The 14,844-nt window shown below is 32.0% G+C and overlaps 1 protein-coding gene across 2 annotated transcripts in view; it reads right to left on the bottom strand.

The window, feature by feature from the left end:
* LOC140063147 (small conductance calcium-activated potassium channel protein 2-like) overlaps positions 1-8,664 on the bottom strand; it is a 78,777-nt gene extending 70,113 nt beyond the window's left edge. For both annotated transcript variants that reach the window (XM_072109600.1, XM_072109601.1), the window contains exon 1: positions 8,389-8,664. The gene's annotated coding sequence lies outside the window, so the exon portion shown is untranslated. The remainder of the gene's footprint in view (positions 1-8,388) is intronic.
* Positions 8,665-14,844: the final 6,180 nt, after the last annotated feature.

Genomic DNA, 14,844 nt, shown 5'->3' with positions numbered 1-14,844 from the left:
CACCCAAAATTGACACTGATCTCCAGAATACAAGAGGAAGATGAAGAGCAAAATCATATCCACCAAAATTGACACCTTTGATCTCTGGGAAACAAGAGGAAGATGGAGAGCAAAATCATATCCACCCAGAATTGACACCTTTGATCTCTAAAATACAAGAGGAAGATCTCCAGAATACCAGAGGAAGATGGAGAGCAAAATCATATCCCAATATACACCATCGATCTCCAGAATACCTGAGAGGAAGATGGAGAGCAAAATCATATCCACCAAAATTGACAACATCGATCTACAGAATACAAGAGGAAGACGGGGAGCAAAATCATATCCACCAAAATTGACACATTTGATCTCCAGAATACAAGACGAAGATAGAGAGAAAAATCATATCCACCAAAAAGTAACCTCTCCAGAGACGTAAATGACGCACTACATTTACGGTCACTCTTCACTCTACGGTCACTCTTCACTCTACGGTCGCTCTTCACTCTTCTAAGGTCGCTTTTCACTAGACGAGTCTTCAATCCGATTAAATATTGAAATAGTTCAATATGATATTACAAGATACTCTTTCAATGAATTAAGCCTATATGCTAACCATATATAAGTAATACTGTATTTACAATGCTATTTTAATTAAATTTGTTTTTGATCTCAGCAAAAACTAATTAATGGTAATGGTATAAGTATTGTTTCATTTGTGACGTCATTCACCGTTTTTATGCCACCGATCCTATACTTTGTTTCAGTCGATTAATCTTCAACAATCGAATGTCGGATAATGTTTGCTTCTCACTATGTAAACTTGAGTATTTAATTTCAATCAAATTCGCGGTTGCCCGCGACTTCTTGCTGGTATTATACATGCAACTCATTTTAAAGACATATCGTTGCTATGTAGGCCTATATAGGCCAATATAATTTGCTTGTTGATATATTTAGGGTTGTTTGTTTGTTACTCTGCAGCTCATAACATACCCTGATTTAGTATGCTAATTAATCGCCTGGACGATTACGTCACATAAGTTAGTCAGTAATAATCCTACATAGGCTAGGCTAGGCTAGGCTAGGCTAGGCTAGGCTAGGCTACAGGCTATACATAACACTTGCTGATATAGACCTATGTAACTCATTTTAAAAAAAATTGGCCTATTCCTGCCATTTCTGTGAGTTTGTAAACTTGTTTTCTATATGTTGAACATTTTTCATCACGGTTGATGGTTAACTAGACTACACAAATAAGACCCAACTAGAAATATTTACTTGCATAAAAGAACAGATACAACACGATATAAACCTGTAAGTTAAGACTCAAAATGCTTGAATGCTCGGGGAATCATGCGGATGCATTAATACTGACAAAACATCGAATTTTCACACAGTTCTCAACAACTATTAGCGATGCATTCCGAAACGGAATGCGTGACGGGCGTTACCCGAGAGCGCATCATACGCAATGAAGCGTCATGTGAAAGAAGCTTGGACAGGTATAGTGTTACGACTGCCTACAATATATAACCGTCTTCAGCAGCTGTCATTTATTCTTTTAAAGAAAAACTTCACAAGGTAACTAGCGTACAATTAGGTTATTTGTATAGCTTACTGAAATTTAAACTGGGAAATATAAACGGAATACATTTTTTTATTTTTTTTTATTTAAACTTTATTTTTATAGAGGGTAACCCTTCCAGCTGAACCCGCAGGCCAGCTGATATTCAGGGGCCCACTTAAAAATGACAAAATATATAAAACTATACTTAACTAATACGAATCTATATACCTTTAAATTTAAAACAATTATATAAAAATAAACACGGTAGAGTAATTAAAAATAACAAAAATATTGAGAAATAAATGACATCATGCTTTTGGATCAGAACCAAGTATGATTGCAATAGACAAACATGTAAAATCAATTTTAAAACAACTGAACTGAATGCAATTTGTGGTGATTGAATGGGAATTCTATTCTCTTATACATTTCGTACACGTCATATTAATTTGCATTTAAATGTATTGTCATAAGCGTTTAAAGTTTATAGGCCTACTTGTTTTTTGATACTTGCAAGTAGCAAACTTTTTAAAATGAATTTAGCATTTAGGATGCCAAGATATTCCACAGTGTATTGTTATGTTGAAATAGATATGTTGATTCAGTTTTGTTTCAAGTTTTAACTGACCTTTTTTATATAAGAGATCAAATGCAAGAAATGCAGGAAAATAGTAGCATTAATGTGGATTTGGTTGTTCTGACGTCATACTAATGCTCATGAGAGTATGTTTTAGTCTTAAATGTGTCTTGTTTATTCAGTTGGTGAACTGTATACGTATAAAATCAATCTCAGTAATACATGTCAGTTACTTTATTGATCTGTTCAACTCCTCCACTACTTACACGTTGGTATAGGATGTGGAGGTGTAGTAAACATACTTAAACAACGTAGTGAGATATTTTGCCAAGGGCTTCAAAGTCGAAGTAGTTATCATATAACAGAGTGAAATTTCACTCTTGTGTGCTTATAAAGTAGAGTGAGTTACAGTGCAGGAGCTTCAAAGTCGAAGTAGTTATCATATAACAGAAAGAGTGAAATTTCACTCTTGCGTGCGTATAAATAGTATTTTGTCATCGATTGAAAATACAGGTATCTTGAACAGCCATGATTGTGACCGTTACAGCTGTAATATACATTTTTTCTACAGAAAAGATTATGAAAAAAGTATGATAATTAAAAGCTAACGAAGATCTGAATTGAAGATCAAAACATCATCTAAAGCCGAATTAACTGAATTGCATTAATGATGGAAGATTCGGTTATCATCTACAGTATTTAACCCACTTTCTATTTTTAGAATGACTAGACGGCAAATCCTATATATCTGTATTTGAGTCGATCAATCTACATTTTGTATTGTATATTTTATTAAAATATAGGCCTAATTCTTTCCTAATCTTAATTTGAATATTTGCAAACCGAGAAAGAAATTGAAAGGCATGTATAGCTGTAATAAATGCCCGTTCAAATATCGGTTCCAATCTAGGTTTTTTTTTTGTTTTTTTTTTTAATTTGGCCATGTTGCTTGTTTTTTTTTTTTTTTTTCATTTTTTTTTTTATTCATTTAAAAAAATACAACCATAACACAAATCACTTAAATATAAAAAAAATCTAGGTTTTTGTTGTAAATGTATCGCTATATCCTCTAATACTGAATAACCAAAAATTGTTCTCTCCTTAATTCCTTAGATTGTATTAAAGTATAATCAAAACATGTTTTTATTATGCTGGAATAAAAGTAGGTGTATTCCAAACAAAAGTGAAAAAAACCAATTTAAGCAGGGGTTGGAGGGTGAGTGGGGATACATGTTAAGAACCGATAGTGTGAAATATTTCTGGGTGCAAAAGGATCAAGTGTGGTGGGATTGAACCTAATTTGTTAAACTTTGTTATTTAAGCATAATACTTAGTCAGTGTTGTCATTCCTAATATAAAGAAACAAATATCTGTTCCAATACTGACTACAAGGTGCTATATCGATTCGGTTTACCAGACGTGTCTTAATATTTACGGTTTTTAAAGACATTCTAATTCTAATCATTTTATGGTACACATTTTGTAGGAACTAATGTTTTTTTAGTTCTTTTAAATGTTGAATTAATCAACATCTTGATCAAATCCAAATTAGAAAAAAAAGATTAATCCTTCAAATAATTAACCACTAGCCGTTGAAAACTTGTAACTGTTTAATGTGTGACTCTCTTGAGTAATATAAAACGGTACAGTGCCCGTAGGTTTAATTAACAGCGAAATCCTTAATAATTATCTTGAGCGGTGATTATATTTCCCATGAGTATGGTTTCACTTCATGACGTATGGACGTTGTCTTTCTCAAATCAACCTACAATTATTGAGTGTTTAGTAATTAATTATCTTTCTAGTTGAATTTCTTTCTCTGCATAACTGAATTTGTGTATCAAATGGTTTGAATGAAGTGATAACACGTGAGAGCCCATACTATTGATGATGATGATGATGATGATGGTTGTGATGGTGATGATAATGACGATGATAATGACGATGATGATGATGATGATATGGATCAGAATCAAGATATTAATGATCATAATCATCATCCTTAATGGTTCTGAAATGCCAAAAAAGAAACAAAAGTCTCGAATCGCTAGAAAACACAAGTTAAAAAGATCAAGAAAAGGCAAGAAAGTGGAAGTTCATACCAAACCAAGGTAGGCCTGGGGATACGTCCTTGTCGCTAACCAGTGTTCTAATGAATTGCGGGTAGAACCAGTTTAGTTTCGGCTTTCTGAGGGCCCCTGCGCCTCGTTATTATCTATTTAATTATGATGATCAGTCATGATCATCTTAATCATGACGATCAGCATTATCATCATGATGATCACAATGAATAGGTACTGACGATCATATTACTAAGTATAATTCATGATCATCTTTATCATGACGATCATCATTATCATCATGATGATCACAATGAATAGATACTGACGATCATATTAGCATCTTTACCAAAATCTGATATTGAAGTTTACACGTAGTTATACAGTGAATAACAACTAGCCAATTTGAGGACCCCGGCGCCTCGTTTTTATCTATTTAATTATGATGATCAGTCATGATCATCTTAATCATGACGATCAGCATTATCATCATGATGATCACAATGAATACTGTAGGTACTGACGATCATATTACTAAGTATAATTCATGATCATCTTTATCATGACGATCATCATTATCATCATGATGATCACAATGAATAGATACTGACGATCATATTAGCATCTTTACCAAAATCTGATATTGAAGTTTACACGTAGTTATACAGTGAATAACAACTAGCCAATTTGAGGACCCCGGCGCCTCGTTTTTATCTATTCAATTATGATGATCAGTCATGATCATCTTAATCATGACGATCATCATTATCATCATGATGATCACAATGAATAGGTACTGACGATCATATTACTAAGCATCATTCATGACCATCTTAATCATGACGATCATCATTATCATCATCATGATCACAATGAATAGGTACTGACGATCATATTACTAAGCATCTTTACTAAAATCTGATATTGAAGTTTACACGTAGTTATACAGTGAATAACAACTAGCCAATCACACAGTTACATACAATATCGGTTAATTTGTATTGCATAATTTCAATGCGTTTTATAGATAAATCGCATGTATGCTATCACAAACGAATGTAGGTGATTACCAGATATATGATGGGCCGTTTTAGGTTGTTTGCATCCTTTATAATTATACCTGTTGGTTGTGAACTGAATAAAATAAATTAAATAAATATCCAAATAGGTTACATAGTTGTATATTCGGTATTAAAAAATAAGATATAGAGTACACGCTGCTTATCAGCAAGAAACATAATGGGATGGATACTGTCTTACAATCAATATAGTATTAGTAAAAATTGTACAATTTTTTTATTCTGATATCTCTTTCAGAATACAGTTATTTACCCTATTCATATGTAATTCTTTCTCTATTGTTATTATGCCTATTTAAAAAAAAAGAATAGTCTGATAAGAAAATCTATTATTACAATATTAAACGTCTTATTAACTCCAACAGCTACAGTACAAATAAGTTTAGAGAAACAAAATTAATATAAACCTGTAAATTTAATTTCTCAGATTTAAACAAATGTATTGATTGATTGACAACGACCCTAATGGCCAGATAAACCTCCTGAGTCACGTGAGAACAGGCAATTCGATCAATATACTTTATACATACAAACTACTGTATCTTGATTTTTATTACAAAAATGTTGATTATCAATAAAAATCAAATTAAAAATATACGGTAAGTGATATACGGTAAAGTAAATTGAACTCCAATATCTAATTAGAATTAAGAATGTGGGTGGGCATGGGAAAATAAGGCTCTATAAGAACAGTTTTTTTAACTTACAATAGAAAACAAGTTATCGAATTTAGAAATTAAAATACGAATTCTATATACAAAAACAAAATAGAAAATAATTTATACTCCTTTTCCAATCAGCAACAATATAGGATGATTCTTTTGAAAATATTTGGCTTATCTATCTATTACAATTTGTGATAAAAAAAATGTGATGCGAAAAATAAAAGTAATCTCACCATTGCGGCGCTTCAGGCTGTAACATTTCTACTAAGATTTCCGTGTCAATATCTATTTTACACGATCGGATTTAGCAGCAGAAGCGGCATAGTAGTATGCGTTCATGCTATATAAAGTTCGCTTGCATTTTATTGAGAAGGAATATAATTGTAACGCTAGAAAATGCATTGAAAAATAACAAAAATGGCGAAATTTAACAGAAGCAGCACATAATATGCGTCCAGACGATCATGATGTAAATATACGATGTAATTGTACATTGACTGACGACAATAAGGCAATTCTAACTCTAAAGCTTTGTTTACACTATCAAACTTTATGTGTCAAAAAAATGTGATGTGCCCATATATGGACATGATGATGTCATATCACCACCATATTTAAGCATAGCACTACCATATATAGGCACATCAAACTTTTTTGACACATACAGTTTGATAGTGTAGACAAGGCTTTAGGAATTATATCAAACCGACGTACAAACAGACACAAATTAAGATAAATTTCACCCTATAGGCCTACAAGTCTATAATAGACAGACGGGTTGACGAATTAATGAAGGATATACCAGAAGACCGACCCCGACCAACATAGATACATACTGTAGTATGACTGGCTATTCTAACAACAACTGGCTATAAATTAACCGATTGAATGAATGCTGGCGATGGAATATAGCCTATTATTGTTAGTAAATGGTTAAAATTAGAATGTAAAACTTTACCATTATGTTGTTATTTTAAAATGTGTAGATATTGAGGAGACGTTTCTTTCATTATTGACATGACGATCATCATGACGTCAGACTGTAATTACTTAAAAGCAGTTTTACTACCTAGCCCATCGGTTAGGTAAAACGGCATTAGACAAGATTTACAGACTTGATGAAACAGATGTAATTCCGGTTCCAAATCCTAGTTTCTATCCGCATTAAACATGATTAATGTTAAATACACGGTGGTTTTAATTCGGACAGTAATTATAGGCCTACCAAATCAGATATGGACTTGTGCAATGGTTGTATAATGCAAAAGGGTAGACCAGCATTAGTTTCAGAATTTTATTGGAGGTCGTAGCGAACTTAGTGAAGATGTATTTAACAAATGCAAATTCGATTTCTGTTGACTTGAAATGACCTCTTTTTTTTAAATTGTGTGTCGTGTCTAACATTTGACATCTCTACTCATTCGAGAAGCTGTTGCCATTTCGTACATCCTGGCTGTTCCATACCAACTCATACAAATAAACATTACACGTAAAACATAAACGGTAACAAAACAAACAAGATAGGCACTTATTCTACCATCTTCGCTCATGTTGACATTGTTCTGATTGTCCTCGTCTTGTTTCTATATTCCACTCACATTTTGTTAAAAAAGGCTCTTGTTTAGCCAGTAAGTTCTGGTGACATTACACGGATTATTTCGACGTATTACGTTAATGTGGTCGTATATTTTCATGGGCTTATAATATGTTTTATATTATTGCTTAATCATCTTTCAGCACTTAAAACTTCATTTTGAGATGTTCAATAGCGTAATGTAATTTAAACGTACACAAACGGATTATGCATTAATAATTATCAAAGCAATAATATGCATTAACAACGGACAATAACCGTGACAGTAATAAGCCAGAAACATTGCTATTGCTATTGTTAGTGTAGTATATCGAACAAAGAATATAGGCTTTCTCTTTTTACCGGTACAGTATGTGTAGGTCCAATCGTGAGCGAGCCACGTATGATTTTTTAAATAAACTATATAATTCAACACATTTTTTGGGTGCTTTTTAAAGAGTTTGCTAAAAAAAGGAATACATGCGTTATACTGTATTGGTTGCATTGATAATTATATAAAAGAATAGGTCTATGGAGAATTTATTTTATTTTCCATCCACGGCGATCATTATAATAATAGTTAAGCGCCGTGCTGAAATGCTAATTACACCACAGGCTTCATTTATAGACCTACTTTGAGCACATGTTCCAAATACGTTATCAAATCCTAGGAAAAATAGTAACGCTGTTTGAATCCGTTTTAACACATAGACATTGTTTGCTAAATTGCTATTCAAAAACAGTTTGTATAAGTCTAATTAAAAATGTTTACTGTTTTTGCCGACGATGAATCAATACCGTCCCGGAACCCAAAAATATTGGCAATACTACTAAAACATGCTAGGATAGCATGCTTGGCATGCATACGATCCTTATTCTTACCTTGTATCTCGTTCCATAAAACAGGTCTGTAATTCCGAAAAATAATGATCACAGTAGAACACAATATGTATATCTATGTATTGTTTCCGTGCTGGCATTAATATCAACAACAGTCATTCGAATGAGTATACGCCGGTCTCCAAACAGAGACTCGTCGTAATTACGTATGCACTCGTCCAATAGTCAATCAAAGTGAGTGGCTGCTCAGTACAGATGCTTCCCTACTACTGAATAGCGTTCATTGCGTTAACATCGCAATGATAACTATAATGTAAACGCGTTGACTTTTACTTCGCTACTCAATCTTACGCTGTAACGACATCATTGTGATCATGACAGGTAGCTTAAGTAATAATTCATAATTCACTGTTTTAACCAGTTTAGTTTATTGGAAACGCAATAATATTATTATTATTAAGATATTGATTTACACTGGTACTGCTATGCCCTATAGCGTTCGGACAGTGACACGGTTATTTTCACAATACAACTGATCCAGTTAATGTTTCAACGTGTTTATAAAAAACTTTTTTTCTCATAACGTTAAAAACATTCGAAATTAGACCATTCTTACTAACATATTTCAAAGTGCCTGTATACATAATAGCGTACAATACGGCATAATTGCCTTGTATAATATTGTCCAATTTCTGTTTTACAAATAACATCTGGTGTAGCGTAATTAAACAATATTAATACAGTGTCTATGTTGATTAGTTTTTACTTTAAAGAGCCGTGATGTCCCGACAGTCAAAACATTGTATAAAGTGCTCAAATTATTTCTCTTGTAATTAGGCACAAGTACACCTGCTTGTAGGGGGTCAACAGTTCGTGTCACGTGCGTTTCTTACTTAATTTCATGAGAACATGACGTAACCTGTGTCTATGGCAACAACTTTTTTGTACGGCGCATCAGATTAGGTCAGTGATAGTTAATTACAATGGCGAACGTTGACATCGGTTGGCCTAATGGTAATTTTGACGATTATTGGGGTGAATTGCTAAAACAAAAGATAATGCCATCCGGGTACTAATCCCGTCCAGATTGACTGATAATGGTAATAGCAGTCTTGTGTTTATTATATAAATCCAAAGACAAATTACTAAATATAACAATGCTGTGGGTATCAGTGGCTGGAACTCAATGGAGATACAAAATAAAATAAGCGAAAAGCTAAATCAAAACAATAAAGTAAAATAGTCAGAAAAATTAGCAGAGCTTTCGGGCAACACTAGCCCTTCATCAGTGCAAGTGAGAGTAGGCTACTGGACTTTGATATAGAAAGGCATGTTTGAATGTTGTTAACTACATAAAGAGTGTAGTTGTTTTTAGAACTCTTATTCTCAATTTGATGGGATTATAATTGGTGAAGGCAAGGCATGCTCTAGAACTTGAATAATGAGGTTGTTCTTTCTTTCCCGGCATGCAATATGTCATTCTTAATCGTCGTTAATTAATATCTTGTTGGTATCTATTGTTTGTGAGGTATTCCACTCTGAATTGTTGTATTGAGTATATACAATTTGATATTGATGACCTTCGTTGGTAGTAACATATATATTGCTGACATTTTTGGCTGACTAAATTTGATTTGATTTTTTCTTTATACGTGTTTTAAATGCAAATGTGGCGGAATAATCTGTGTCTTTCAGCCTAACTGGACTGGATTTACTAGCTTACATCAAACTGTGCTAATTCGAGATGGACCCGTACACCGATGTGACCCCCTCCCTATACTCTTTCGAAAGATGCACTGGGTTTTTAAAGGCCACACAAGCCAGATATGTACACTGGATCTTCACACACCAAGGGCCTGTGGTGCAGTGTGTTGGATGGACGTTCGACTACTGATCGTGAGATCGAGGTTCGAATCCAACTCTCGCCGCATTGCTTGTATCCTTGGGCAAGATACTTTACTTACGTTTGCCTCTCTCCATCTAGGTGTATAAGACACATCTTTGCGTTGGTTGCTAGCTGCATTATGGGAGTATGCATCATGAGTAATAAAGTTCAGCGCTTAGAGGTTTCACAACATTAGGCGCTATATCCAGGATATTATTATTAGTATTATTATAAAGTACTCATCCGAGGACTACCACCAGAACCATGGTTGAGAAAAGCATTGAACCCTTGCCGATTGTATGGATGGATTGCAAGTGTTATCATGGCCTACAAAAACATAAATACAGCATAACCCCTCAGACACCCCATATAAAGAGACATTAAAATAAGTACACTTTCATGTACAATGAACGAGGGGAAATAATATTACGGCCAATCCCAATTCAGGAGACATATAGGGGATGTTTTTGTGCTTAACTGTAAACAATGTTAATAAGAACACTTTTTTAACATCAAACGAAATACTGGTGAAACTACAATGTAAAACAAACTGGTTAAATGAGTATTTGTGCATTATTAAGGCAATACCAATTCAATGGAAACGTATTATTAAAGAGGTAGATATTTTCAATTGTGATGATAATGATGAATTAGTTGGGACCAAGTATGAGATTAATACTACCAAACTAATATACTCATGGTTTGTGAAAGAATATTTCATTATTCCAATGTCACAACTAAAATGGGAAGAGTAGGCCTACTTCAATGATAACAACATTGATTGGAAAACTTCTTGGTTACGGAAAGTATGTAAAATGAAAGATAAGAAACTAGCACAATTCAATTATAAGATGTTACATAGAATACTGCCTACCAACAAACGGCTGTATCAGTGGAAAGTTAAGGAAACACAAACGTGTGACAAATGTGGAGAAATTGAAAATGAAAATCATTTGTTTTTTAGTTGTAGATTTATTCAGAAATATTGGAGGAAAATGCTTAGTATCTTTGTAAGTTTAAATCACAATAATATATCATTTAAACAATTAATACTAGGAACGGGAGATAAGCTAATAGATTATATTTACACTTTTGCAGCATTTACTATTTATAGAATAAAAATGTTATCTGCACTAAATAAGCCAGTGGGTAAATCTTTATGGAATTCATTTAAAAGCAATATGTTATATAACATTGAATGTGAAACATATAACAATAAAGAAACAAGTATAGAAAAATGGGTAGCTTTAAGAAATACGATTATGATAATATAATTTCTAATTTGATACGATTAACAGAAAAAGAATTACAGTGATACGGGTTACTGGTGGTACTGAGCTATTATTGTTTTTTTTTTATCATGTATATAAATATATTGTATAATCCGGGTTGTAAAATAAAAACAAACAAATGAAAATGTGTGAACTATTTTAAAACGGGATAGATGATAATGATGATCCTGTCAAGTGAAAATTAATGAAAAAAGGAGTAATACAGAATTCATATGTAAAAATGTTACTTATGAACTGTAACGACATTTACAAGTTAAATAATACGATGAGATAATATGAATGTGAATAAAAGTGGTGCTTGCGCCACAAAAGAGAAAAAAAAACTGTAAATGTGACATAATTAACATCACGTCTCTCTTTTGTGAATCTAACGAAACGAATAAGTTAGTCGTATTCAACATTTTCCTGGAAAATATTATTATAACCAGCATACGCATGAATAAGGTAAATAATGTACACACCAAACATCGAGTATGTTATTAATTTGAAGCATGAATAGTGCTTGTAGTCGGTGGAATAGAGGGTTGTATCTAAATTACATTGTAAATGAACTTCTAAGTCTTCTAATATGGGTAATGTTGCGTTTCGTAGAAGAAACATTAACTTACATTATTACAGCATGCTTATAACGCATGGATCGTGAATCATGTACTTCACCATGTCATGTGACAACATGAGTTCATGTTTTTAACGACCATATTGAAAGGTTTTTTTTTTATTAAGTGTACTTTTTGTAACTATTATGCGTCAGTCTACAAGATCCATAGGTTTACCTGAATTCTAATTTACAAACCTGTACGCATTTAAAATTAAATAAAAGTAAAGCTCTGTCTACATTATCGAACTAGTTTGACAAAAAAAAAATGTGATGTGCCCAAATATAGTGATATGCCTACATTTGGTTAGTGATATGAAATCAATTTTTTTATATATGGCACATTTTTTTATCACATAAAGTTTGATAGTGTAGACGAAGCTTAAGGCATTGATGTTTTTCGAATAATTTACCAATATTTGTATGTACCGAACTACGGATCTCAATACTGAATGTTTAATCAAATACTACAACTCGTTTCTAACTTAAGTTATTACCAACGTAATTATGTTTTACTCAACGTATGTATCTAATGTGGAGTAGTTAGTCTTGTCGGGAGACGAACAACATAAATCGAACATTTTGTCAGCAACTTATCTCGTAACCTTTCAATGTTGATATATCTGAATAGAGGGTTATAGTATATTACTACAACATATTCGTTTATGGGCAAACAACAAATTAGACTTAGTTGCGTACAGCAACGTATAACAAGTATAATTATTATGATATAGATATTATAATCCTATTACGCTACATACGTAGAGTACGAGGCTGAAAAGGGTTGTATTGTATTGCAGCGTTGATAGGTTATTGCTTACAGAGGTTAATGCAACTTTTAGCAACATAATAGAGTCAATATTACGTTTATTTTTATACTGTACTATAATAATAGAGTCAACTTAGTTACTCCGAGAGTACAAACCTCAGCCTACTGTAAAATTCCCATACATAAAATGTCCCCGGAAAATATATATATTATTATTTTATTAGGTCTAAGTGTAAATAGGCTAACTACACATTACAAAGTTGTGGATGAGAGTTTGGTGTAATGGTTATGTGACATAATGACGTCATATCACTACTAGATTTGGGCATATCACATTTTTTGTCAAACTAATTTGATAGCGCAGATCAGCTTTAGATATAAGCTGAATTATACAATTAAGACAGATAATTGTAATTGTTTTAAAACTTTTATTGGTCACCATGTTAGAGATTGTATCTTATATTTTTATACTATTCGGAATGATTTGGCAAAGCATTAATGTACATTATAAAACACTATATAACATTACAAAATGTGTACGACATGTGCCACATAGTGTTTACCTTGTTGAATCTAAAATTGTCAAACGATCTTACAAAAAATATTCCATTCAGTTGTAGCGTGTATATTCAGAGTGTAGCGTGTATATTCAGAGTATATCTGGTATACCAGACCAAAACAAATTCATTTCATACATGAAATAAGTATTATTATTCACTTTTGTCCAAAAATAATAATTTCGGTAATAAAAAACTGTTAAATTTAGTCCCCAAAAAATTTTACTTCCACAAAACAATAACTATATTACCGAATAAAAAGCGAATAACTATTAAGTTACATAAAATGGAAATCACCACAACATGTTGTGATCATAATTTCTTCAGGAATAAAGCTATTTTTAATACTGTATCGATATTTAGTTTTTTTTTAATTATTTTACATGCAAAAACTCAGAGCTTGAGTAAATTAATAGTAGTCTGATATCAACACCATTCAATAATATCAGTATTATCACTGGCGCTTTAATTAACATGGTTTTTTATTGATTAGTATTGATAAAATTTATATAAATCTTTAATGTAAAACTCTTTTTTCATCATTTTGTTCAACGTGATAGTAACAGTGCTTTTTCATGATTCAAGTAAAAATTAACTAATGATTGACAGTCAATATAACATTCAATAATTCCATTAGCTTATTGTTTATAATATCAAGATTAAATGTTTTTAAATAACCTATATTAATTACAATTTCCAACCTTTAGCATTTTAGAGAGAAACAAATTTGCTACAAATAAAGTACTGACATTTAAACATTATACATTTATTTAAAACCGAAAAGAAGGTTCACAAAATACATCAATTTCTGAATGTAAACTCCATGTCAAGTTTAACCAAGTTCTGTTCACCTTTGACCAACATATTTTAAGGTATTGATCTATTCAATTATTGGTGTAACACACCTTGTCATTTGATTGGTTAGTTTTGTATCACACGCAATTAAATATTTAGTTCTATTGCACAGTAAAAGTTCTATTTAATGGTTCTATTACACAGTAGCATTTTTTTCTTTTTGTTTTTTGTAAAATACCAAATTAAATTTGTACGCGACGCTGGTAAAAGTTCAAAACTTCTAAGTCTCTATGTTTTGTATTTGGAATGAATAGAATTTTTCATTTGTTTAACTTGGCTCTGCCTTCTTCTAAACGCATGATAATATTCTTACTATTAAACTCATAAAAATTCATTATTTTTACTATTTTCAAATATTCAATTCATAATAAACTCACAATATAAACTATGGGTATACTATTACTATATATTATAACTCATATAAATATAATTCATTGGCAACAAGTTTGAAATTATCAACTTAGTAAAAAAAATAAGAAAAATATAAAAGGGAAATATCTTCTTCTTTTGTATCTTTTTTTATTTAACTAATTGATTTAAAATCT

This window comes from Antedon mediterranea, chromosome 11, assembly GCF_964355755.1.
Source record: "Antedon mediterranea chromosome 11, ecAntMedi1.1, whole genome shotgun sequence".
Taxonomy (NCBI): Eukaryota; Metazoa; Echinodermata; class Crinoidea; order Comatulida; family Antedonidae; genus Antedon; species Antedon mediterranea.
The sequence above is the reverse complement of the archived record's forward strand: the minus strand, read 5'-3'. Positions and strand labels throughout refer to the sequence as shown.